The sequence below is a fragment of the Larus michahellis genome, chromosome 2 (genome assembly GCF_964199755.1).
Source record: "Larus michahellis chromosome 2, bLarMic1.1, whole genome shotgun sequence".
Taxonomy (NCBI): Eukaryota; Metazoa; Chordata; class Aves; order Charadriiformes; family Laridae; genus Larus; species Larus michahellis.
Window position 1 is genome coordinate 100,208,107 of NC_133897.1, and position 27,874 is coordinate 100,235,980.

Sequence of the window (27,874 nt, forward strand, 5' to 3'; positions counted from 1 at the left end):
TGACAACTTGTTAAATCGATTTTATGCTTCTTTTAGATCTGCTATTCAATTTTTTAAAGTGCAGATACCATGGCAACCCCCTCTCTCATATGGAACGTATGCTGCTTTAGAGATAAAGAGCAAGTACATGCAAAGATGGAACAGGATGACATGTAAACTTTTTTTTTTTATATTCACACTTCTTTGGATGAAAAATATGCTACACAAACATCTTTTCTCTCAGCTGCAATGCATTTTATTAAGCAATCACATTTTTTACAATGCAATTAATTAATCTTTAGCTCATTTCATAAATATTATAGAAGGTAATTGCACACTATGCTTTTCTTATGTGTATGTGCATGTATGTGTATATATGCATATATATAGCCACAGAATTAGTCATATCTCTATATTTGTTTTAGTATATAATAACTCCTTCAAGGCTGACGCTAACATCTATATTTTACTGGTTTTCTTACAATACCTTAATGGTAAGAATGTATCACAGTCTTTTGGTTTTGTTTTGATTTCGTGAAGGAGCTGCATAGCTGCTGCGACTAATTATTTTTAAAAGAAAAGACAAAACATAGCTGAAGTATCAGTTCTGAGAAAATGCAGGAGGACCTATATGTACTTGGCTATGTTGGTCATTATTTAAATTGTCTGGATCAGAATTTTCAGAAGCAGGATAGTATATTGGATTCCTCAATTAGCTTTCTAAACAATTGACTTTGGAGGAGTCTGCTGGGGCACAGTGTTTTTGAAAATCTGGTCCCTTATGTGAATCGCTTTAGAAATAGTTGTATTTAGGTTGTGAGATATTGTTTATATCCAAAACAAGACAATTGATCATGGAAACTGCCATTTCTTATCACCAAAACCCAGTTTCCTTCCGTATTCTGTACCTTGGTTAAGAGATAGGATATACTTCAAATTTCAGCATCTTGCTGCTTGCTTTATTTTTTTATTCAAGCCTGGTTCGGTGATTAAAGAAAGACCTGAAATATCAATGATGTGTCTATCAATACAAGCTGCTCACTCATTTCAGTTTCCTGAATGAGTTATTTTAAGAGAGAAATTAAAACAGTATTTCAGGATTTAAAAGCACACTACTTAATTTGAAACCCTTGCTGTTCTGAACCTCAGTTTTGTTATTCCCACCCATAAAAACCAACAAATTACTCTCTTATGTGATCTTGTTGTTGATAATACAGATGACTTTCATATGCTTGGAGCATTGGAAGAAGGCAGGGTGTAGGGTCCATTGTGCCTTTTCCAGCTTAAACATCATTAGTACTGGCATTTCAGTATCTTTTAAAATGTCACTATTTAAATAAAGGAAACACCCATACATCATCTGTCTCTTATGTAAAGACTTGGTTTTGCTGCATTTTTATCACATGCACTACTGTTTGGCTGTTGTTGTCCATTTCCATCTGCCTGTTTACTGGTCACTGTTTGCACTTGTTGGCATTAAGTTTTGCCAGCTTACATCCTTTTTGCAAGCTTTAATAGGTTTGAAAGTTTAGTTTGGTTTTGATAAGCTTGCAAAAGTCCAAAACTGGTATATCAAATATGCTTGTGGCTGCAAATCTCATGGGAAAAGGCTCTCATAAGAGACTGACTACAAATAATAAATGGAAATATAGGCTTTTCTTTCTTTTTCTTCACACATTTCTGCTGGCAGCACCTGAACCAACTCCCATTAAAATAGGGAATCCCATTGATGGTATTAGGATGTATGGCAGACATCCAAGCATCACAGGAATTCATAGTGGAAACTCCAAAAATCACGAAAATTGCTATTACAAAGTTAATTCTGCATCTTTGAGTTATAAATAAATCTCCATTCGTGTTTCGGGGGATTAGATACCGGAGTTCATGTTCACAATGGTTTTCCTTTGTTGAAATCAATTTGCCTGTACCAACCACTTATGCTTTAACAAGAAAGTAATGTGATGGTGAGAAAAAGCATGGCATATTGGGATGTTCCTCTGAGTGCTATTCCCTGAGGCAGCTGCTGGAGAGTATTGAAGGGAGGCTAAATCAACATTGCCTACTTTTTTTCTTTTTTTTCTCAGAGACCAAATGCGTAACCTCTGTGATGCAAATTATATTTAAGCAGCTCTGGGGACTGAATATGGATTGGTGCTTTGGTGAGCCTGGGTCTCTCTACATGGCCACAGAGCAGTTTGTCTCTATGTTACAAGGCCAAAAGCGATATACATTATTTGTATATAAATAAAGCAATGAGTTGTTTTTATAATTCTTAACAACAGATATGAATTAGTTTGTTCTTTATTTCAGTTTATTTTTTTATGAACTTTCAAAGTGGGTAGCAGTGTTGAAAACCAAGGTAACTGAAAAGTGTATTACCCAGCTCGGTCTAATAAATGCATATTGAAGGGTTAACCTCAGCCAAAATACACACTCCAAACAAACACATTTATAAATGTAGATAGTGCATCTTGTAGCTTCCCAGCTCTGAGTTCATGACTGACTAGAAATATAAAAAAAAAAAAATGTTTTGCAAATGCTTTCAAATAACAATACCTTCAGGACAATAAATGAATTACAAAAATCTGAAGGTCTCAAAGGTCTATTTGTTAGGTATCAGCAATTATTATGAATGAATTTTGTAATGCAGCTATTAGGAATGCTAAATAGAGTGTAAATGGTATGGGAGAAGGTTTTTTTTTGTATATATTGTGGCCATAAAAATCTTTTTGATGGCTTTAATTGTAACTTGTGAAAATAGTCTTGTTACAGTTATTGCATATATTTAAAAAAATTTAGATTAAAAAAATTCCAAAAAATTAAGTTTTTCATTATTTTACTTAATATCCATTTCCATGACAATATTTTGTTAATTGTAGTTGTTTGTAAAGTAAATATTTTTATTTGTGCTCAAAGAATTTATTTATGCATTAAAAAAAAGCTTTCTCAAATTACATCTTTGTTTCCTTCTCATCCAGAACTCCCCGATAACAAACTAAATAAGCTCCTAGCTCCAGATTTGAGGCAAACAACTGAAAGCATAGGTTTCAACTAAAAAAACCTTTCAGTAAATTGCCTGATGGGCTTGGCTTACTTTCATCTTGGCACTACTGCTAAACCTCATACGATTGTACTTTATTTTTCAGGAAAGGCACAGAATAAAGTAAAAAGAACCCCAACGAATAAACCTGCCGCCACCACCAAAAATGCTGTTGAAGAAATTACATCACATAAAGTAGTGCAATTTCTTTCTTTATTTCACTGAGGCTTTGGGGGAAGGGGGGGGAGAACAACAACAAAAAAAGAAACGGCACTTAGCATAAAAGATAGACTGTATCTTAAAGTAATTACAAAAGAAAGTAGATTTTGTCAGAACTTGCCAAATTAAAGGTTTTTATACTTTTTTTTTTGCCTCTGTCTGTTATATATTTTGTGAAAGGTAATTCTCAGTAATATCAATTACAGGATATCCTTATATATTCAGGTCAAATGTTGTTTTAGTTTATTAAACGTAAAATATGTTAACTGAAAATGGGACATGTCAATAACAATACTTTAGTTATCCAACATACTGTATTTTTAATAGCAGTAAAAAAAAAAAAGCAATTTGAAGTATTTTTTCTTCCAAGATAAGCACTATTTTTAAATAAAAGCTTGAATAGGCCTCTCATTTAGGAAATGAGCATGAAAAACCTTTCAAAAATTGTACAAGTTCCCATTAGCTGTCATTTAAATGTTGTCAATCAAATCTGTTTGCATCTGGTACTGATGCCATGTGAAATTTATTTATTTAAACTTTCAGTCACACATGGAAAGTTTTGCAGATGGTGTCTCTTCTCATCCGTTTTTTTCCAATTTTCCCCCCAAATTCCAGTTCTTACTCTCTCGACCCCCCAATTTGATTCCTCCTCCTTCTAAAAAAATAGATCTAATCAGTAGCATGTTAAACAAGAGGGGATCTTTTATGTATTCTGTGTTAGGACAAGGAAAGCATCGCTGTAGATCACTAGAATAAACAACTCAGGCTGATTCAATTACAATGCCTGGGCCAGGCTTTTATCTGCTGGTGACATCATTTCAATCAAAATGTAAAATAATACAATCCAATAGATGCAAGAGGGAGAGATAGGACACAGACTGCTGCACTTAGTCATTTAATAAAAAAAAGTGGAAGAAAGCTCTTTCTGACAGGCTGCTAGGACTTCCATTTCCAAAACTCTATTACCTTGTATAATAGTATTCAAAAGAATTGAATGCAGGAAATTGTCTATTACTTTTTATTAGTAGAAGCTGTTATGTAGGATACAGCCTACTGCACTGTTTTTTCTTTGTTCCTTTAATTAACAAAAGCATGAAATCCTTCTGTTGGCAAGCACTTGTTCCAAAGCTTCTGTTGCCTTCTGTTTTTACTGAAAAGGTGGGTTTTTTTCTTTTCTTTTCTCAAAATGTCTTTTTCTTTTTTTATACTAAAAAAAGTAATTTTTTTTTCAAGTCACTGTAATCTAAAGTCTATCAGTCACCTTAATGGGCTAGGAGAGGGTAGAATGCAGATACATTTCCATAGTCACGGAACATTTTTTATAAGAAAGTTCCACATTTGAGGACTGAGGGAGAGTCGGATTGTAACCATATATAGTCTAGGGCCAGTTTTCTGACTGTTTCGCTTGCCAGCTGAAATTTTCTTTTGTTACTTAAATTATTATGATAGAAAAAAGATAAATTGATACTTATCGATTTGATAGATGCACAGTGCAAAGAAACATATTCTTTCTTCAGGCCATATCCTTGATTCTATAAGGTTGTCTGGGACGGCATAGGACAGGACTTCGTAAATGTCATCAATCTGGCCATCCTACAAAATTCTCTTAAATTTTACTGGGGGTAAAACTAGTAGACGCGACTCCAATGAGGTGTAGCTTCACAGACTTCTACATTCATACATATATATTATACCAGAAGGCTGATATAAAGTGTAGAATAGTAATGTACCTTTGGAGAGAATGTACGTAATTTATTTTAATGATTAATTACGTATATAATTCAGGTTCACTGTTATTAGGTTCATAAAGGTCTCAGTAACTTTATTTAATAATAACTTCTACACCTAAATTGTGATGTTGGGTAATGAACAGGATCTTGGCAAGGGCAAACAATGACTACTACAGCGGTCACTGAAGCACCCTTCCTGCTATGCTTACTGTTTTAGGGTGCACTATGAAAAGGATATTGAGTCAAATGGCTAACTGCAGATGTTGTCCAAGGGCATGTAACTCCTTAAATGAATTTTATCAATGCTTTCTTTACTAATGTAATGATTTGTTCTCTTTTGTATTTACCAGTAGCAAATAGACCGGAAGAGATCTGAGGTCTTTGGTAGTCTTGAGAGATGTTGGCTTTATGTCTTCTTTTGCTAAGAAAGAGATTTCTACCATTCCGGGTGGCGTTATTATTCCAGGCACGTGGTAAGCTTTTAAGTTTTTTCTGATGATTTCAGAAAAGGATACATGTGAGGATGAAGTAATAAATGACTATGTTGGGAATGAACTAGCGACGACTGTAATAACTGAATAATTTTAATCCCCCCTTTCACAACTATCAGGTGTGTTTTATAATTTTTCACGTTCATATTTGAAATATACTGTCTGTTTTAGGGTTTCTGTGATGCCCATCAGCATTCTTCTGCTGTTGCAGTGGGCCTACACCATAGCAGGCTAGAATTGTGGCCAAGATCAGATGACACATGTTAAACACAGCACCTGAACGAACACCGACCGCTGGTCCTAACGAGGATATTTAAAAACATGTAAACTAGTTATCTAAACTCCCTATCTATCTAGCCAACGAAGAGATAAGAACTCAAAGGGTGAAGGATGCTTAAAGCTAGATGTTGGGCTACGTGGGACAAGGGCACCTGTAATTTGGGTGCTTGAGCCAAAGTTGCATATTGAGTTATTCAGCCCATCTTTTCCTTCCTGACAGTGGCCCCAACTCCGCAGGTAGGATGAAAGGTGGACCAGTCCTAAGCTTTATCAATATTCCAGAGGCAAGTGTCTTTTCCAAGAAGGTGAGACCTATGGATTTCAACTCCTGCAGGCTGCAGGAGTGTCTAGCACTTCTGTCCCTTAGCTTTTAGCTGAATGAGATATCTGGTACACTGTTACTGGGAAAAAAGGGTATTTTACCATGTCTATGACTGTGCTTTTGAGTACTGGGCTGGGCTGAATTCATCATTGTCCAATTGTATTAGGAAAGGTCTATATGTACATGATCAACAGACAGAGTTACATGTGTCTTCAGCCATCTCTCAGTCCCACCTCAGATTGTGTATTAGCTTAGAGAAGGTTAATGCATTTGCATGACTATTTCAGTGCTTAGGAAACTCCCATCCAAAATGGAGATATGAGTTGATTGTAGGCACCCTTGGACATAGTGCTGGAGAGCAGACATTTTTCAGAGATTCATTAAGTCTTCATCTCAGTTCAGGTGGAACTCATATGATCTGCATCTTAAATCACAGTTTTAACCTGAAAAATGTGCCTATCTCAAATTCCAAGAGTCACAATGCGTTTCTGTGCAACCTGCTCTAGGAGACCCTGCTCTGGTAGGGAGGTTGGACTAGATGATCTCCAGAGGTCCCTTCCAACCCCTACCATTCTGTGATTCTGTGATATCTGCCATATTCAACCACAAATTGCTTTTTGACCTTACATGGGCGTGAAAGTGCTCAGAGTGAGAATTCCATATCTATCCTGACCAATGTCCTCCCTTAAACATATGTAGTTTAGACCCTTTAAAGTCACCTTTCTTCATAGGAAAATAAGCCAGGAAGGATAGGAAATGGCAGAATTTAACAGCTGAAATCCAGAACCGGCCTACTGTAAAATGTTTTTGTGAATGCTGAGGATGCAATCGCCTCTCATATTGTCTCATATACCATCATATATGTCTCATATACCATGAGAGCTGAGCAATGTAGGCTTTTTGGAAACATGCCTTTAGCGGGCATCCATGAATGTGCAGTTTGTAATGGAAAAATTTCAAAAAGCCCCAATACATTAGGCACATGAATTAAAAAAAAAGAAATGAGGCAGTACTTGTTGGTCCTGATTCTCCAGACAGCCTAGTAGAATCAAGGAATACAGAGGTTACCTTCCCTGCTGGATGCTCCTGTCTGTTCTCCTGCTGTGCTACTGTGCTTTTCACTGTGCACATCTCTGCCCAAATCTAAGAATTTTAGCCCCATTTTCCAGTCCCACTTGGATTACCCCTTCCTCCCTAGTGTCAGCTCTTGATTTGCTGCTTTTAGCCTGGTGTTTTTGTTCTCCTGCAATTTCTTGACTCCCCAGACTGTTCCATTTGAATTACAACAATATTCTTTCCTGAAATCTGAAGGTTACTGAGTCCTGTCCTAGCTGGAGATTGTTTCAAGGTCTAGCAAGAAATGACAGCATTTTTAAAATAGGGATTACTTTTCCATGCCCAGTTATCAATAGATTTTGAAAATACTTGAAGTAGTTCATACAACTTTTAAAGACTAAACATATTGTAAGAAACCCTATTTTTATCTAAAAGAACTTTATTTTGTATTCTAGATGTTAATAGGTCTGAAGCATTTCCATAGTTCCGATTAAATGCATCTGATAGAATGAAAAATACAGAAATTTTGATAATTAACTTTTAGTTTGTTAGCTTTACACCTTTGTAGCATTTGGTGGTTTTAGTTGTTTTTTTTTTTTTTTTCTTTAGATAGAAAACTGTGCCAAAATAGCAAAACCCTGACTGTTACAAAAGGTAAACTGAGCATCAGATCTACTAACCTTATAGCTTGTTTAGAAGTCTTGGTGTTCCTGTATCTTTCAGTGCAGCACAATGTGCAGTCTTTTAGGTGTAATAGTACGTACAAAATGCATCAGACTTTTCTCAAAATTTGACTTTTGGAAAGAACTTTGCAAAGCGTTAGTCTTATGTAAGCAGGGAGTAGGCAAGAACAGGATGTGTGGGGTTTTTTTTTTTATAGCTTTCACACTGCACATTTAATCTTTATATAAATTAGGGTAGGTTGTATTATGTTTTTCGAGGTTATATGGTTCCAATTGTTGGCCCTCCGTTTCACCATTATCTTAACCTAAGTCATGCTTCGTTGCACATGCATGTTTGGTCAGCAGACTGTGTGGTCAGAAAGATTTATCAGAGAAAGCTTATACAGGAATGTACTTTATTCACTGAGCATCTTGTGACATGGTATTCCTGCTTTATAAAATGTACGTATTAGACCTGTACATGAAAGTACCTATTGGTCTGCTGTTTAACATGAACACTGCAATTGATGATGTTTATGTAAAACCTTGTGCTATCCGTACATGAATGGGCTTTTGCACCTAAAGAGAGACTTAGAATGAATTCAAGCCTGTGGATCCAAACTTGAGATTGTCAACTGTGGCTCCTCTGGTGCATGTTGGCTCCCAGGCATCTTGGCTTCTTTTACTCATCCAGGATTGCCCCAGGCTTGATCAATCAGAGCAGTTTAGACCATCTGGAAGCAAGAACATAGATGTTCCATCAAAAGCTAAATCCTTTAAAAACCTGAGTTGAGGAAACGTTTGGAGACTGTACTGGATAGTGGCTGCTGAGATGGGGCTCCTCTGAAAACACAGGGGCGGCTAATAACTTTCTTGGCAATTTGGCTGGAGAAGTGCATAGTTAGCAAAGCAGTTTCTGAACATGCTCAAGTCATCAGAAGGTCAGATTGAAAGGCCTTCACTGCTGATGGGGCTTTCTCTAGAAAGAGGCAAAGCAAGCAGTCTTGTCTAGAGTGGCAACATGATTGTAACTGGGTTGGATGCTGTTGCTGCTGCTACAGAAAGGATAAGTACATGTGGGGCGGCTGCTGCTTCTGGAGAGGATCCATACCCAGTGAGTGCTGCTGTGCCTCTCAGTGCAGATCGGAGAGGAGCTGCCAGCTCACTGCTGCTCCTCAGTCCTGGTACCACCCCTCCTCCCTGCACTCTCCTTACCCATGGCAAGAGTGTCCTGCTCCCATGGCAGCGTTTAGAAGTTAAAATTCGATTTTGCTGGCTTTACTGAGAAGTCTGATCCAGCTCCGACTGCCTGAAAGACTTCAAATGGGTATCTCCTACAATGCTGTCTGCTGAGGGGCTGAGCTGGAATCGGTTTTCTCCCTTCCTGTTAAAACTGCACTGCTGTGCGTAGAGTAGTTTGAAAGAGAGAAATTTTACAGCCTAGTGGTTGCAGTATTCACCTGGGAGGGGAAGCTGGAGGATTCATTTGTTGTGTAAAGGACTGTTTATTAAGTGGCCAAAGGAAACAAACAAAAAAAGAAAAAACAAAGAAGGAAAGAGGAGGTAAAATGAAAGAGACAACAACAAGCAGCAAAGGAGCTCACAATGAAAGGAGAATTTGATTCAGCAAACTGTTGAATTGGTTACTTTTTGATGATTTACTATAGAAAGGCAGCTTTAAAGAAATTTTGACTGTGAATGCAGTCTCTTCCTGTTTTCCGCTAACATCATAAATTTCTTATTAAGACAATTGGTCTTAAATATGCATTCTTCCTTCTCTAAAGCTGTTCCAGATGGGAAATGGCATAGTTTGGAGAGGAACTGGATTAATAATCTTCCTAAATAGAAAACTACCTGGGCACCACTTTTTGTAAGGTTTCCTCTGAGTCCTTGAAGTTGGTCAGTTGTAGAATGTGGTCTTCGGTTCAGAGTTTTAGTGGGAAACTCAGGTAAAACACCACTGGGTCTGTGAGTTAATGTTAACATGGCAAAAAAGCATTGTGGTAGCAACAGAAGTGTCTGGTATTGTTGTCTTTGCATCGATATAGGCACATTTGAAATGTACCTATCCATACTTAGCAAATATCTTGATTATAACGTACTAATGTCAAGTAACATTGAGATTATTTAAATTATTTTAAACAGCATCCAGGTAAATACTTAAAATTTTAAAATCAATTGCAACACGTGTAAAATCTGCATTAAGATGACTTTGACTTGGTAAGACTAATGCCAGAATGATCAATAATGGCATGATGAAAGAAGGACATTTATCCTACCCTTCCACATACGGAGAGATCTGCAAGCACCACAAAATAAACTGCTTGCTGCTTTATCTGCTGCTGCTGTTCAAGGGAACAGAAACCCTGCATGAAACTGGATCTGTCCCTTGGCAGTGATCCCAGTTAAGTAGGCATGTCATTTATCAATGTGCCAATAACATCTTTTCTGTGATATTTTTTTCCTCCCAGAATTTTGCATTGATAAAAGACTTCTTCCGCCAATAATCTTGCTTAATATTGTATCATAGAACAAAACTGCCTCTGCTTTACTCTCCACTTCTTGTTTTCTACAGCTGGGAATACTAGAACAGATCAGTGAAGAATTAACCATTTTCTTGACCAAGTTAAATTTGTCTGTTAAAGGATAAGCTACCGAGTGTCTATTATGTATACTCAAAGCAAAATGTAGTTTCTGTTTTGTATAAACTGTTATGTGATGTTTTATGAGAAGAAAGTCCTCAGCTGTAACTCCTGATTCACAGCCAGACTCAAACTTCCTTAAAAGTAAATGTGAGATCTTTGTTTCAGCTTTGACCAGCAGATGGGCCTGAATTTAAAAAGTTAATTTAAGTCTGTCTAGATTCCATATTCTTATTTGGTTTCACCATAGTCAATATTCTATTCCTAATAATAGTAGAGTATAAATACGAGCGTTCTCGGACTTGGTTTAGACCTACCGGTTTGGGGTGGGGCTTTCTTCCCCTCATCTTTTTCTTAGTGAAGACAGTAAAGGCATGCTGATTTTTCTCATTCCACTTCTTCACCGAAGCTGCTTAAGAAAATGAGATACAACAAATCCATTTAGGATTATGTTGAAAAAGCATCTCTGCTTTTAATATTAACCAGATTTTTACTGCTGAGTTTTGCTGGCAAATCTCTGAAAGTTTCAGCTTGCAACTTATCCGGATCACTTAAATCTACAACATTGGCTTTGCAGTCTTGCAAGGACATCTGTTTTGATTTCCAATGCTATCTTTTTTAGTCCTAGAACACTCTTCTTTAGTGTTTTAGGAGATTTTTTCAGACTCTTAAAGGGCCTTAGTTTTAACTCCAAAACTAAATGAAAATCAGGAGGTAATCACCTCATTGTAATATTTCTTGGGCTAGTAATTTCACTGAATGTATTCAGCACAAATTGACAAGGAAACAGCTGGATGTCCACATCACAGTTACTTTTCTATGACTTCAATGAAACTCGGCAATACAGTAACGTTGTGCACTACAACTCTTATTGTGCTGTTATTGGGACATAGTTTGTACATATATCTCTTTAAATTGTAAAGTATTAATTAACTAAACTATTAATTAATGAATATTAATGTGTCTAGTAGCATCCTGTTCCTTTTCTTTCACGATAAATGGAAGTGTTTGGTGGGGGAAGTATTGGTCTGAATCTAGATTTTTAAAAATTATTTTATCATTTTCAAAATGAAACACCTGAAAAAAGCTGTGGTATTGCAACCAGATGGTGACTATCAAGTAAAGAAAGGACTAGTTAGACATCTGTTCCTTAAATTGATTCATCTTTCTAAACACAAGTGTTAATAATGATATTGTGTACATCTGCACAATGGAAACCAAAATAGGTATGAATTAACTCTGGTTATCACTAAAATCGGAACAAGTGCTCCAACGGGAAAAATAGCTGACTAGCTGCTGGCTTGTGTTCTCACAAGCTTCTTAGCTTAGCAGAAAAGAAATCGTTACCAAGTGCTCAACATCAGTTCCAAATAACTATTCCTTAAGCATGCTATTTTATACTTTAGATAAATTATATACATTAATTTCTTAGTCCATGTATGTACAGCTGTCTTCAGTCTACTGGCTAAACCTTTATACTCTGATACACCTCTTGTATATTAACACAAATACCATACTGTTGTTGATATTATTGTATCCCAACCTTTTATCAAATTGTCTGCCAATATAAATCCGCCAATTTTTCTACACACATTCCGATCTAAAAATAATTATGTCTTTATTCCATAGTTGATACCAGCTTGGGTAGTGCCCTAAAACTCAAAGGTACTTATGGGTAAAAAGCAACTTAATATATGCATTGTTTCACTTATACATTTATTAGCAAAACTTCTAATTAAGTAGACCTTTAAGTGGCCTTTGTCATACTTGCACTATTAGATACTATGATTATATTGTGACTTTTTTTAGCACAAATCCCATGAAAAATAAGTGCTTTATTTCATTTTTAGTTGCTTTCATTCGTCTAAATGTTTTTCTCTTTCTTTTTTTCTGGTCAGGTTAATTTTTAAACCAAAATACCATTTTGGAAAGAAAAGTTGAATAAGATTTCCACCACCACCAGCCCCCACCAAAGTATAGAAATGAACCTTTTTGTCACACTCAGAAATTAACATGTTAAAAATGTTGGCATGAAATAAAATGACATTTAAAAAATCTCCTTTCTTCCTTTTTTACTGTGTTTGCCAAATTTTCCTAGAGCTTGTGAAAAGCTTTGTTCCCGAGAATACTTTTCTGTGGAAAAATAGATGTATATAATTTTTAATATTTTCCCAGCTTTAATTCCAAGAGTCCATGGGAAATAAAAATATTATTTAGTTTATGTCGGATACTACAAATGATGTTGGGAGTTGATGATTGTGTCAATTATTATGATAAATATTAACCCTTCTTTAATATAAAGCGTTCATGTAGCCTTTGGATAGTTTTCAAATATGCTTATAAGCTGTTATTACCTACTGACATATTTGAAAGGATAGTCATGATTTGTGACATCATGTATTTGCTATTTCCTACTCATAGTGCACATGGGTTTGTTCATTTAAGTCACAAGATACCATTGTTCACTTTCCACCTTCTAGTCAGGAAAAGAACCCAAACGGGTTAATGAAATGCAAATAAGGAATAATATTTTTTTTAGTTGAATCTATGAAATTTTCAGAATGTGCATGAAAACTTGTTGAACTCATGAATGATTACAAAAGGCCCAACCCTCTGTGAATTGCATGAATCTGGCATTTTTATTATTCCAGTATTTTCTGAACAGTCCTTGTGCTGAGATGTTACCATCTCATGATAGTTACGTGGATGTCATAATGCACCCTATGAATCTTTGTTAACATCAGGTGGGAAAAAATGTGTTAAAAGATTATTTATGTAAATCAGTGACCACTCCATAATTCTGTCCACTTTCATTAGCTTTTAATTGTGCTCTGCTGCTCATGTATTAAAATCTTTCACATTATGTCTCTTTTATCAAGCTTGGTGTTTATTTAAATGAATAACTGCAAGGGTGGATGGGTAAAATGAAAAAGAAAGGTGGGATCGTGTTTTCCTCTTCTGTCTCTCTCTCTTTCTCGCTCTCTCTCACTCTCCCCCTCTTTTCTAAACAAGCTAAGAGTTTTTATAATTCATCACCTGGCTGACAGATGAGTTCTGCTGGAGAATATTAGAAAATGTCTCAAATCTCATATATATGCTAATGGTATGCTGAGACTGGTTGGTGGTATGCCGGAGTTTTTAATCTGTCTCGACCAGTGTGGAAAGTGGAGGAGACAAGTCATTGCACTCGACAATTTATGATCAAACAACTGAATTGTAAAGGAAGAAGGACATGCAGAAAAGGAGAGTAATTTTCTGATTTAACAGCGTTGTTACTACAAATAAAGAAATCTTGATTTTGACTGCACTCGACATTAAATGAGTTTCCTGTGCCCTGCTCTGAATTTTTCATTTTCAGATTTGTATAAAGCACCCTGCTTAGATACAAGTGACAGATAAGGAGACGATTGCATATGGAAATCAAATGTGTATAATAAAGCCATCTTCTGTTTATTAAATAAACACATGTAGATGACTTCCGTGGAGAATGCACTGATAATTCTTCATTGTGTTCTAGTTTTTTTGCAAGTCACAAAGAATCTTATTTAACAACCACGAATGACTAGATGCAAGCTTTTCTGTTTATTACCTTATAGCAAACCAGGCAGCCTAATATATGGCATTTATAAACATTTTATTTTGATTCTTTAGTCCAAGTTTTAGCTGCAACAGTACAATATATTAGTGTTCATGCTATTAGACTTCTGGAAGCTACATCAGTGCATTAGTATTTTCTGAATATTAGGTTTTCATGATAGAAATGGTAAAGATTAGCCAGATAATATGTACATTATTGTAAAATGAAACTTCAGGAGAAGTATAACATATAGCACTTTGGTCCTCAGATAAAAAAATATAAAATAATATAACCATAACAAAGAAAAGAACGTGGAGCCTGCAGTCAGCTTGGCAATGATTTCTGATTCAGTGATTTAGGAGTCTTAGTTTCAGATGTAAAAAACACTTGAAGTTCATCAAGGGATGTATTTCTCACCCTTGATTTTTTGCAGATATGGCCTTCGTATAAATTACTATAATGTACTGCAGTGCTTGAGTAACATCATGAATATGGGTTGTTTTTTCCTGAAAGTGTTTTCATATTGCAACTGAAGTGCTTGTAGACATTTTAAAGTAAAGCAAAAGACACTTTTTTCACCTCCTACCTCTGGAGAGTTAAGTTCGAATTTAGATTTTTGTTCAAATTTTTATTTTGAGAATAAAAAGAGGTGAAGGGGGAATCAGTAATGTCCTAATGACACTAATGAACTATATTTGGTGAAAATTATTGGCCATGTCAGAGGAGGTCTATGATGAGTAGCTCACTCTGTCTGAGTTGAGAGGGCCATTATACTGTTTTAAGTCCTTCCCTGCGTTTATCAATATCAGCCGCTGCATTAGGAAGGTTTTAGACTGTCAGCATTTTTTTCTCAAATTATCAGCAGCATCACCCTGTACTTTTGCTCTTGATTGAACTCTGCTTTGATGTTTCACTTCTGAAAAAGAAAAAAATCCCACCAAACCGACACCCCAAAAGCAAAGCATGCCCACCTCCTGCCAGGCATTTACTGTTGAATGAGGGGGGAGTTATGAAATACTGGTTCAGACTTCCAAAACACCAGGCGGCTTCTCTGCCTGGGGTAACTGTAATGTGAGCTTTGGCATAAGTGCATCAGAAAATCCACATGGATTTCTTACTATGATTGGAAGTGATCGCTGTGCGTGGAAGTGCACAACCAGTTCAAACAAGACTAGATAAGCTGTGTTGTAAAGCCATATGGCTTAGTTTAAACAGCACAAAGAGGAAGTCTTTGATCATGGCCTTTGATCATACTTAACCCTAAATGAAGTGGTGGGCTAATGTAGGTAAAAAGGTGTCAGAATCAAAGCAACTAGAGGCTGGTAAGAGTCTAGTAAAAGAAGGATTTTGGAGAGGACCCTGGTATGCAGATGGTTTGTTTGATTTTAAACCTAGGGTAAGGAAGAAAAACTTGGGCACCAGTGGAGAAGACCAAAATATGGCAGAAACTAAGAAGATGACTGGATGCAGAAGCTGTAAGGTGTATGTTATCCTTCAGTGAGTTTCTGACAGAATTTACATATGCATGAAGGGTCATCTCATAATGTTCAGGGGGAAAAAAAAAGGTGTGAGAGCCTGAAATGCAGCTAGAAATGAGGGTAGAATACAGAAACACATTTGACGATGACAGACGAGATGAAAGGTAAGAGCATGCATATAACTGGAGTTGCAGATGGGTTGATTGGCAGATCCCCAGGTGAAAAGGAGACCTCTAGAAGTATATGAAAATGATGACAAGGCAGAGGAAAATACCAGTGTGTGAAGGAAATCTGTGGAAGGGGTTTGTTCCATGGAAGGAGTGATGGGGTGCAACAGCTAGAGACAGAATACTGAGCAGCAAGAAAGAAGAGACTGAGTAAATGGTAACAGCAGGGCCTAGCGGCTGAAGAATAAGAGAAGAAAACAGATCGGTGGAAAGCAAAAAGGAAGCAAGAAGGCCAGAGTACAGGAACTTCATGTTGCTCTGAAAGATTACGTTTTTGATAAGAAATATAAAGAAGCTGGCCATCAGAGTGCATCTAGAAAACAGTCTGGTGCAAAGTCTGTCCAAGCACAACGCTGTGAGGGGTTGGCATGAGTGTGAAAGTCATTCTGAAGAGGCTGGGGAAGAATCCTTTCATTGCCATTCTGCCGTTTGACTGTAAGAATAAGAATCCTGCTTGAGCGGCTCAAAGAGGGTTGTGCTAGATGGGGGATGATGTTCAAACATCTTTGTGGGAATTCTTCTATTTTCTAGACCCAGAGGGCAAATATTTGGGAAGCTAATGATTATCATCAGGATTGGTGAAAGCAGCAACGCAAAGGTTGAGATGTTTGCCTGATTAAGTACCTGGCGAAGTAGCCTTCTTGGATTTTTGCTAACCTGACTGATAAGAGAATGGACAGTAAAGAGGAAGTAAATACTACGAGGATAATAGTGAAGTGGGTAGTTAAAAATAGGAGTACTTAATTTGGATAGCGAGATTCAACTGGAAACTGCCTCAATAATTCATAGGAACTGCACAACAAAGCAGATGAAGTCAAACAAAGAGTCAGATGTGAAACAACATTATAAGAAAAGCAAAATGGAATAGCTGTTATCACTAGAAAAGAGATATAGAAGGAGCTTAACTATTCAGGAACTGTTCCGGTACATTTTGTCATGGAACTGCCTCTAAAGAAGTAAGAGGAGGGAGTGTGAGTGAGCCGCAATCTGAATGGTAATTTCTATGGGGAAGACAATAAAGTACCTTTTGCTGTGAACATGCTGGAAATCAGAAATTGAACTCCAGTGTCGTAGAATAATAAAAATCTCTGTTGTCCCTGCAGTGAATGAGGTTTTCCTAAGATATTTTTTTTTTATTTCCCCAATGTAGCCTGAAGTGCAAATGTTGCTAATAGTGGTAACACCTAAATGCAAACTAGACTTCTTCAATAAGTAGTCCTCGAGCTAGCAAAAGACAATGTTACTTTAACTTTGGTTTTAAACAGAAGAAAGTTTAGCAAGGTAGCACACTATCTCTTGCTTTCCTCCATCCTCTTACCTTCAAGTTCTTCTCACTGTTCAGCTCATTGTTGGCACAGCCCAGGACCTAGGACACTGGCAACACCTAGCTGCCAACTGCAGGCAACTTTCTTTTTATCCTGGTTATGGAGGAAGCAGTATTTTTTAAAGGTATTTAAGTAGCATTTAGGAGTCAGAAAGGCTTGATCCACATACTTTTGTAGAAAAAAACACCAAGCAGGTATACAACAGTATTTTATCGGTAATATGCTTCTAAATCTGAGACCTGCAGGTTGGATTTTTGAAGCTGCTTAAGAGTTATACAAGTACATTTGGCACAAGGTGAAGAGGAAAGTAGGTACTTTTAAAAGTCTTACCCACAGTATTTTAGAAAATATCTTATATTTTCAATTTACAGTTTCTCCAAAATGATAGTTTCAAAAATGTATTAATGTTAAAGAAAAATAGATACATACAGAAATCCCCAAACAACAAAGACACACTTTGAATATAAAAATGTGAATTAATAGACACTGCTTTTTCCCCCATGTTCACACAAGAGCTGTCTACACCACTGTGCATGACTGCCCTTTTAGTCTGTAAAGGCATCGCCATGAATAAATAAAACTGAAAGTGTGAAACAGCTTAGAGTTGAAATGTGCCTTTAACAGGGCATAACAAAACTTTATTGAACCTGTATGCTTGTGAACAATGCCTCAATTCAGTTGTGCCAGCAGATGGCACTCTATATTAAGTAGCTTTCATGGGAAAATTTAATTTGTTTCTTTTTTTCTTTGTTTATTAAATAGTGGGAGGTACTATCCGGTGTAATGCTTCTTCCTGAAATGATAAATTGATTGACACAAAACTTTAATAACTGTATTTATGATGGTGTGTATAAACTGATATTTCTAATGCGTGCCTTTCTCAATACATGAAAAAAATTAGGAGAAGAAATTCGGTATGGCTGGAGATTTAGCACTCCTGAGGGTTGGAAAATTAAGGTGAAGGAGCAGATTTCTGTGAATATTTTGGAACTGCTCTGTGTTTCTAGTGGTTAGGCATTTCCAGGCTGAACATTGGATACTTAACGAAGTTTAGCCAGTTGATTCTGGATGTTTGCAGTCAGGCATTGGATGCCCTTTCCAGTTCCAACAGAGGAGATATACCAGAGGAGATAAAGACACAGCTATACTGGGTTTAATGGAACAGGGAAGACTGGGGAGGATGGAGAAGAACTTCAAATGACGGTAGTTTTATCCTGCAGGAGAAGTTCAGGACTAGGAAAAGAAGCTGTCTACAAGTGGGAGCTACTTTTCTTCCACCTCCTGTGATGGGGCTGGGAAGCCCCTTTGTGAAGCCGGTGTCCAGGTGTGGCAAGAAGGTGCCTCACCCCGTCTGAGCCGGGGAAATGCTGCCTGGGCAGGGAAAACCCCAGGAGCACAGCCCCACTCCACCAGCAAAGAGCTGCTCTTCCACAGATGCCCTCCAACTCCCTGCAGAGCTGCCACCTCCAGCACTGATCGCAGAACCCACAGCCAGTTGACTGTAGTGTATGTTTACAAAGGAATTTTAGCAGTGGAGAGTAATGTATATTCAATCTGTGAACAGTAATATAAAATCCTGTGTTTTGCAAGTGAAGGGGAAGAAGAAAAACAGGTTCCCATAACCCATAAAGACTTCTATAGCTAATAATGTGCTAAGTTACTGATGGACACAAGACACATAGCCCCTGGGGGAAAATAGAAAGCCTTCAATTTTTCCAGCTACAGCAGACTTCAGCTGAAGTGGAGCCTCTTTTACTGAGAAAGTAAGTGGAAATAGCTTCTGCTGAGCTGGAAGGATACTCTTGATTACTTGCTGTGCTCTTAGATAATCAAGGACACAGTGGAAATACCACATAGCATGTGACCGGCTTTGATTTATCCCAGGAAACCTCTCTCAAGCTCAGAATGCGCTTTAAACAGCTGCTTCACAAACTTCAGAAAGAAAAACCTCTTCATTTTTTATCTCTTAGTTAATTTAAAAAAAAAAAAAAGTTCATTGGATGTTGCACAACTGCATCATTTCCGGTCCTTGCATGAAATTAGAACATGAAACAAGGATGACTTCAAATAATCTTGTTTCTTGGGTGCAGTCTTTTGCAAGGTTTCAATTACTAACTCAAACCTGTTAAAAATATTTGCCCCATTAATCACATTATGTGCTGCCTTATTGAGTATTCTGGCTATTTCTCTACTGTAGCATGGAATTATATATCTCTCTGCCCTCTAGAAACTCCTGATAGTTTTTCATTATTATGCCTTTTTACCTCACCATACAGATGTTTACGGCTAGTACCCCAACTTTTATATCCTTTCCTCAGCTTCCTAGATCTGACAAATTTTAGTAATAACATGAAGCTTTGGTAAAGCTAATTTCTGGCTACCTCTGTGACATTTTTTTTCTTAATAAAAATATCAGAAGCTTCAAAATAAAAAAAAAATACTATATCTAATCCCTCTGTTCTTCTAACTATAACTGTTTTTTTTTTTTCTCTCTGTCTTAATTTTCTCTTGGTGACTCTGAAATTATTCTCTTCTGCTCTGGTCTGTGTTCACTGTTATGGGTGACAAACTGTGTAACCTGGGAAGCTAAAACCTAAAGCTGCTGTGTTCAAATGCTCACTCGACTTCTCCCTTCTTGTGACTAGTCCCTATATATAGTGCTGCTTGTTTTCCTTCCTCTTTAACGTCTTTGAATCCTCTTAATGCCCTTTGTTACACAACTTTTGTTCAGGCACTTGGGACTTCTCAAGTTGCTTATTAGAAACCTTCTATCAACACTTACCTTATTGCCTTAAATCTACCAAAAATGCTGTCACATCAAAATAAGCTATTTCACTTACACTTCTGCTTCTGCACAGTCACCTCCAAACCCTTGTATTGACACATTTCCTCTTTACCAAATACAACCCTTCTCCAGCTTGCTGCTTGTTTCTTTCCCTTCATTTCTTTTGGCTGACCTCCTGGCTACTTTGTTGAGAACAAAACCTTGCAACTAAACATCTAACTTCTGTTTTTCATCTGTTGCTCATTCTAGGACTCCTTCCTGCACCTCCATCCTCCATGGACACATTCACAGACCGGCAGCCCAGGTGAGGTACTGCAAAGATGTGCATTTGAGTAGTGCCGATATAGGCGACCACGACCCCCTAACTCACTGCAAACCTGCATTGCTTTCTCTTGCTTACTCTTATTTGAATGTGTTTGCAACTTTTTTTTTAAATATTTCAAAATGGACTTTTGTATTCAGAGGAGAGCTGAAGCACTTAGGTCTTTTATTTTGCTAGTACATAACATTGTGTGCGAAAGTATTTCTGAAAAGAAAAAAAGTGTAATGAGAATTTCTATGAGTCCCTACCTTCTCTAAGTAGGTAAAGGTATAAATATTCATCCTTGAAATATTTTTGCTGTCATCTTGGAAGCTCTTTGGGTGTAGAGCTCACCCAGATACACAGCAAAAAGGAGACAGACAACACCATGGAAATTTTTGTGAAAACTTTAGCAGTTATTCATACTTCTGAAGAAAACTGTGTCAGTAATTAAACAACTGAATTAATAATTGCTAATACATATGAAAAAAGCATTTGATAAGCTCCAGCCTTAATATTGTTTAGATGTATATGTCATTTGTCCAAAAGGTCTTTTAAGATTTTTGGTGAAAGGAGGGGAAACAATGCCATTTTTCCAGAGAATGTCATTTACTGTGCTTTTAATGGAGAGTTGAACTATTTCCTTAAAAATGTATTCACTGTCCCCAGTGTTGTTTTTGGTGTGCTGTTCGTAGCCTCTGTTCCTCTCCTCGACACAATCCATCACCGCCATTACTCCTAATCAGTATTTTATTGCATTAAATGTTTGTTTTACTGTATGCTGATGTGAGATGCACAATGCTCTCTAATTAGTAGATCTTTCTTATTACAAGATGCTGGTTTGGGGGAACAGCACATGGGAAGATGACAAAAAGTTTCATGGTATTCTGCAGTCCCCTAACACACACCCACTTTTTGCCCATAGCGTTTCTATATTGCAAAGACATGTCTGCAAACCCTTTATGATGTACTTTGACAAGCTCCAAGCTAGCTTGTATGGACAACAGCAGTACAACGTGGACTCCAGCACCAAATTCAAGGCAAAAGCATTCATCTAGCTTCTAAACTGGGATGGGGGTAGTGTGGTTACGAGTACAAGGTGTTGGTCGTAGTTAGTGACCCTAATGTCTGAGTCAAAGATTTTTCTAACCTCTCTTGGGCAGTGAAAAAAACCTGGAGCTTATATTAAGGAGAAGAAAACCCTATAGTGATACTCCCCTTGACTTATGATCTTCTACCGTTCACTGGTTTAACTTGCTTATGATCCAGGTGTCATACCCAGAGAATCATGTGTTATGGATCTTGGGTTTAATAAATGCATCTTCCATTAACTTCCAGGATTTAGTTGTGCATTGTATTAAAAAAACCAACAGATTCTCTTTTAGACTTTCAACATGTTTATTGTTTTTCCTAGTTGTTTTGTCAAGAGTAATAACAAATCATAATTCCCTAGTCTCTTGGCCAGGATATTCATTATTTACAGATCTTTATTACATCGTTCTTCAGCAGCTTCTTTTGCAGGCCAAAAATCCTGGTCTAGTTTGTCTTTCCTTGTGTTACTCCATACTCTCTAGAATTCTCTTTCTTTCTGCCTTTTTTTTTTCTTTTCACTGTTTGGAGTGTTTTGCGGTAAGGTCAGTTTCCGAAATAAGACAACTAGAGCCACATGAGAATTCAGGTTATGAACTAACAAAAAACTAATGGTAGCATGTTGAGGTTACTTTGTTTTACTGTTTTTCCTTGATACTTCCTAATAGTGTTCTTGCTTTTTTGCCTACTACAGAACAGTGAACTGATGTTTCCAGAGATCACATGCTCTCTTTGCAAGTGGTAGTAGATAATTTAAAGTCCAAAACTGCGTAGTTAAGAATATTTTTTATGTATGCCTTCCTTTTTTTTGTTGGCATTGCATCTCTACTGACATTCTGTCATATTATCAGTCACTAGCATGTGATTTCTTCTGCAATGCTTTTTAGACAGTGTTAGTTTTGACTATCATAAATAACTTTCTACCTCAGCAAACTTTGTTGCCTCAGTATTTTCCTTCTTTTCAACATATTTTTTTTGGGCGTAGATGGCAGTGTAGAGTTTCATGGCACACACCCTTTATTTTCTATCTTTGTATATCTCTGTAAGGGTCTTCCCTTTTATTCCATAACAGCTTGCTTGCTTCAGAAGTCAAAGGTAAAGGACCCTGAGCAAGACCCCTAGATATTCAAGTACATTGTGTCACTTGGTTCAAGCTTACTCATATATTTGCTCATACCTTCAAAAGCTTCAAGCAGATCTTTAAGGCGTGGCTTTCTTACAAAAGCTGCATCAACTCTTCTCTAATTTATCATTAGGTTCCATTGCAGCTTTTAAGAATTTGCCAATGCTTCCTGTTTGCAGTTCTCTACCTTAAAAACATCCTTAAAAACAAGGATATTTTGTATCTTTTATTCTTCCAAAATTATTTAAGTTAGAGTCTACATGTCACCAGTAATAGTTCTGATACTTAATACCTAAGTTCCTTGAAGGCCCTTGCATAAATGCCATGTGGTCCTGGAGGCTTTTACTGTTTTTACTGCCCTCTGGAAGGGTCCTTGCTGTTGCTATTTTATGAAAAAAAGTTTTATCTTTAGTTATCTTCTTCAAGGAAGTTGCTTCTCAGTGAACACCTTGTTATCTAGATAACAAAAAATTAGTTCTTCTGTGTTCCCAGGACCCATAACCCAAGTCTTAAAGATTCTATTTCTGCATTCCGTTCTGAAAAGTTCATATTTCATTAGCCAAAGTTTTAACACTGAATATGTAACTGTAAAATGTTAATGCAAAATCCAAATGCACTTCCAGGTATGACATTTTTCAGTGAAAAATCCTTCAGTTATTCTGGAATTCTAATTTCTGAAAGAAAAATATGTGATTTTCCCCATATACCTCAACTTTACTGTTCACAGAACAGATCTCACCTTTTTCAGGTCTAGGAATGAGTTGTGGAGGGGGGAAACATCCTGGGTAGCTGATACACAAAAGGTCAGTGGATTCCTCGGGTATTTATGTGAAGGTAGCAGGATGCTAGCCATCAAATTTCCTGGTTTCAGACTTGAAGCATTTTACTTATTGTCTGTGCTACAGAATGAAAAAGGATGACCGTTTTTGATTAGCAGGGGAAATTTAAATTTGGAACTCAGGATGAGAAAGTATGAACTTCTACCAATTATTGCAAAAGCAACAGATGCTTTAGAGTAAGCTGATGATATCAAGCATGATCTAGCTGTGTTTTAGCTTGGTGTCTCACAACCATTTTTAATGCAGCAACTCAATCTGTTGGGATTTGGAAAAAAACCTCACCTTGTGTCATGCTGCTTCTGTTTTTCACTTAAACCCAAATGTGTGTGAATCTAAGGACTGTTATTATTTATCTTCTTGGCAGTTGTTTCATGGGTTGTTTTCATTTAGACTGTTGGCAGTTCATAGACCAAAGGATGTGAAACACCAGTCCAGCTTATGAAAAGTGACACCAAGCCGCAACATAATTTTTTTGCAATTATCACACTTCTGGTGTTTCTTTTCCAAGATGGGCAAAGTGAGTGTGGTGCTGCCACTTTTCATGTCAAGGTTCTCTTTCCAGATCTGCCTGAATTAATACCATACAACATGATTGTTACAGGAAGAAATGATAGATTATGTTGTCATCTGTGCTGTATCATCTCATTTGTATAATGATTCCCACTATCAGTGTGGGATTAGACGAGTAGAGTGAGGTACCACATAACCAAAGGGAACATTGATAGCTGGGACAATTACTTTGAGGGATGCAAATGTTGCTGCCAGTTCAAATCCTAGGTGAGAGTGGAGTGAGGATCAATATTTCCCCCCACATATTGGGACATCTTTATCTTCTAGCTCAGTGTTAATTCCTCATTACTGTAATGTCAGCACTCCAGACAAAAGATCAAAACAGACTGCTAGTGCGTGGTCAAGGATTATATAGTCTGTACTTTCAGGCAGTTTTCTGCCTTCTCCCACTCCTTTTGCATGTGCCAGATGATGCCAAAGGAGCAAGATGGCACCTCGGCCCTATCTCTGGAGGATCCCCTGTCAGAGGTGGAGCTAGTTACCTAGCTGTGATGGCTCTCTTCTCTCCTTACTTAAGGCAGGGCACAGATGACAGTGACATTCGTTGTTAGTTGCTGGCATGGGTGGGCAGCTGCTTGTTGGTTAGTTCACAGGCTTTTCTTGGTGTTTCCTGTGCTGCCATACATGCAGCCACAGCTATTCTCTTCCTCACACCACCATGTTCTAATAGGCAATTCTGGGGATAGGGGAAATCAGGGAAGGGAGATCTGTGGGGCCAAACACTCCCAGTTTGGACGGGGCCATTGCTGCCCCTTCACAGCTGTGCTCTAGGGCCACTGCACAGAGACTGCCTCCCACCCATTTATTACACGCCACTAATTTAAATTACTCTTGCATGCTAGGCGGTTAATGCTTCTTTACACAGAGAGAAATCCAAAATAGGCAGTACATTATTACTTACTCATAGATCCATATAGGAAAAATTCATAGAGCTATGCAGATCTTTATTTATATGTGATAATCTATATCATACATACTCACAGATATGCAAATTGCAGCTTTACATCAGAAATTCACAGGAAAGCCTCAGGCTGATGTTAATTCCGTCATTTAAATAAAGAATTTCCCATTGTTACAGGGGCCTTGGAGTGCTTCTGTGCTCTTTCTATTTACATAGTGATTTTCTCAGTTGAACCAAATGTATAGTGATACAGGCTAGTGATACTCTTGCCAGTTATATATTGAATTATTCATCATTACAGGAGATTTCAACCAATACTGATTAATCATTTCTCTTCTAAATACCATTTTTGTTATAAAGCTTCCACTAATTCCGTTCTCTTGCCATTATGTATGATTTCTATCTGTTATCTGAGTTGGTTTTCAGTCTGGTATTTAAAAAGTACCAGAACTGTCTAAAGGCTATTCAGTGAAACAGACTTTGGAAAGATATACTGTCAAGGGCAGAGTATTGAACAAGGCAGTAAGAGAGAAAAGAAAAACCCAGACAACATAATGATTCAGTTACAGTGATTACACTTGTAGTAAGCATTACTTTCCCGGAGAAATGGATGGATGGCCCACTTCCAGAATAAAAATAGACAGTTTTTATTCCGCGGCCCCCAAAAGCTTCTTCCAATGTGTCTCATGTGAAGGCATGTGATTTCTTTCATGTCCTTTTAAAGAATAAAGGTAGTGAAAGAGGTACTGAGGCTCTTTCATTTGTGCTTGGGGCCAAAAATAAGACAATGATATGTCTATTTGATCATGTGACCCACGTCAGGGGGTAACTTCTGACTTCTGTGCCAGGTGGGCTGGGATGCTCTTCACACCATCGTCGTTCAAAGCAGGCACTAGCTACGGGTGGACTGGTCATGTCCTTAAGGTGTATCAGTTGTCCTTGTGGCCTGGCTCAGTCTCTATCTCCTATGCCTTCGCATTTACTCACCCACCAATCTGTCTAGCGTGCCCTGCTTCGTACATAGGATATGACCGCTTCAAATTAGGAAACCATGGGTGAAACATTTTGGCAGCTTTGTTTGAGACAACGTGCTGTCTTCTGAGTCTACCGACTCCTTGCCATTTCTGCTGTCCCCACCTCTGCTGCTTATGCTTGAGAAGGCATAGCACCACCATGGGGGAGCTGGTGCGTCAGGATGTAAGCGGACATTTTTGCCAAAGGTATGAGCCAATATTGCAGGTCTGTGGTGTTAGTCAGGGATGTGGTCAGGGATAGGACTTTGAGTAACCGTCCCTTTGTTGAGAGGAGTGCAGAGGTGACCATGTGTTACTGTGGAGATTTTGTATTCTGAGATGACAGCAGATCCAGAATTTTTGGATGAGAGAGTAACATCTGAGGCCCTCTGCTGTTACCACCATCCATTTGAGCCTGAAAATCCACCAATTGCTGGGCAGCAATTTTGGGCTAAGGAAGTCTGCCACAGTTATGATCATGTAGAGGTCTCCAAAGCCTTTGCAGTCATTGTATGTGACCTGCACAGACAACATCTCACGGGTATAAGGGCCTTCAGTCTTTGTGGATTGTACAACTGCAGGGCAAGGAAGATGACTGATGAGCTTTACATTATTGTATGATGTTTTCAACCTTCACCATGACTTGTAACAGGCATAAGGGCCACCATTGTGTAATTCTAAGTCCTTGTCAGTGGAAAATTCATGAATAAATTACCACATTACGCTGTGTGCATGAGTCCTTGATTTTGGACTAGAATCAGGCCTTTTCCCCAAACTGATAGTAGTTTGTGTTGATTCAGTAGGTGTCATGGCTGACACTGTGCACCATAAGTCTGCCTGTAAGGTGCGGATCTCATAGCAAATTGTGCCCTCAACCCTACTGAGTTTCCTCTCAGAAGGAAATGGTTGTCTTTTGCTCAGCTCAAATATGGCCACAGAGTAAGAGTTATGCAGCGAGGATGATTGGGATCCAGCTACATTGACAGTGCGGAGACAGACACATCCCAAGATTTGGGAAAACACCAGACTAGACTGTTTAGCCATACCTCCAATTGTCGCTTGCATCTACTGTCATAAAGGTGTAGGTCCGTCCAGATCTATCTGTGATTCTAATTCCAGGCTCTAAGACCATTCTTCAGGAAAATTTACCTCCTTGGATGATGAGAAGATTAAAGCTTTGATAAAATGCTAGAGCAGCATTTTGCTGGGGTTCTGAGACACCTTGTTTCTCTGTTATAGGTCTGATTTCTGACATGCATGTTAAAACTCAGTTCTCATACAACTGTCACAAACAGTCCTCTACATTTCTGTGGGGTTTTTTCCTGCCATACCTCCTGTCTGTTTATTTAGTTCTATATATATATAAAATACTGTTAAGTGCAAGTAGCAGTACACAGGTACAAATGAAAACACTCTGAGAGAGGCAATATTCAATGATCAAACTTGTTTTTCTCCTAAATCCTCTTTTCATTCCCCCTTGGACTTGGAAATTTTGTTAAGACAATAATATCCAAGAAGAATCAGAAAAGAAGTAGTAGTACTTCATGAAGTAGTTTACCTTCTAAAATTACGAAAAACTAATCCATAGCATTAAAAACTATTACTGACTGCAAGTGTAAGAAATAATAACATAATATAGTGGAAGAAGCTTGATTTTTTTTGGTAAATGTTATCTGATTTTTGGGAGCTTCATTTAAGACCACTCACTTTGAAGAGTCTGAAGTCAGACACCCTTTCTGAAAAGGTGAGTGTTGAATGACACAAGAATATACAAAACTAAATATGAATATGAATTTGTGCAGGGACACTCAGTTTGAATGTGATCCTCGGTACTGAATTTGAATTACTGTTCTGCTTTATTATCTAGATTTCATTTCATGCAGACAAGGAAAATATTTGGATTAAAATCTGTGTTCCTATTTTCTGCTTTTAGAGCATGATGCTAGTGTTCCTGACAAAGAGGTTTCAAAAGATAGTTTTTATAGGAACTATTTTTTTTGTTTCAGAATAGACATTCTCTTTTCTCAGAGGATTCATTTTATAGAGCAAATTTAGAACACATCACACATTCCTTTCTGATTTTTGTCAATAAAGTTATCATGTAATTATCATCAACTAGTATTTAATAATTAATTCCTACCTTGAGGGCTGTCTGTGGACAAAGTATGATATCTCATCTGAAAGCAGTGGCTGAATTTGTCAGTGAGGTATGGGGTCTGATAATCA

The 27,874-nt window shown here is 37.5% G+C and overlaps 1 long non-coding RNA gene across 1 annotated transcript in view; it reads left to right on the plus strand.

Annotated features, from left to right (window-relative positions):
* The first annotated feature begins 19,515 nt into the window (after positions 1 to 19,515).
* LOC141738389 (uncharacterized) overlaps positions 19,516 to 27,874 on the plus strand; it is a 34,204-nt gene continuing 25,845 nt past the window's right edge. The window contains exon 1 of the long non-coding RNA XR_012585375.1: positions 19,516 to 20,116. This is a non-coding gene — a long non-coding RNA (uncharacterized LOC141738389). The remainder of the gene's footprint in view (positions 20,117 to 27,874) is intronic.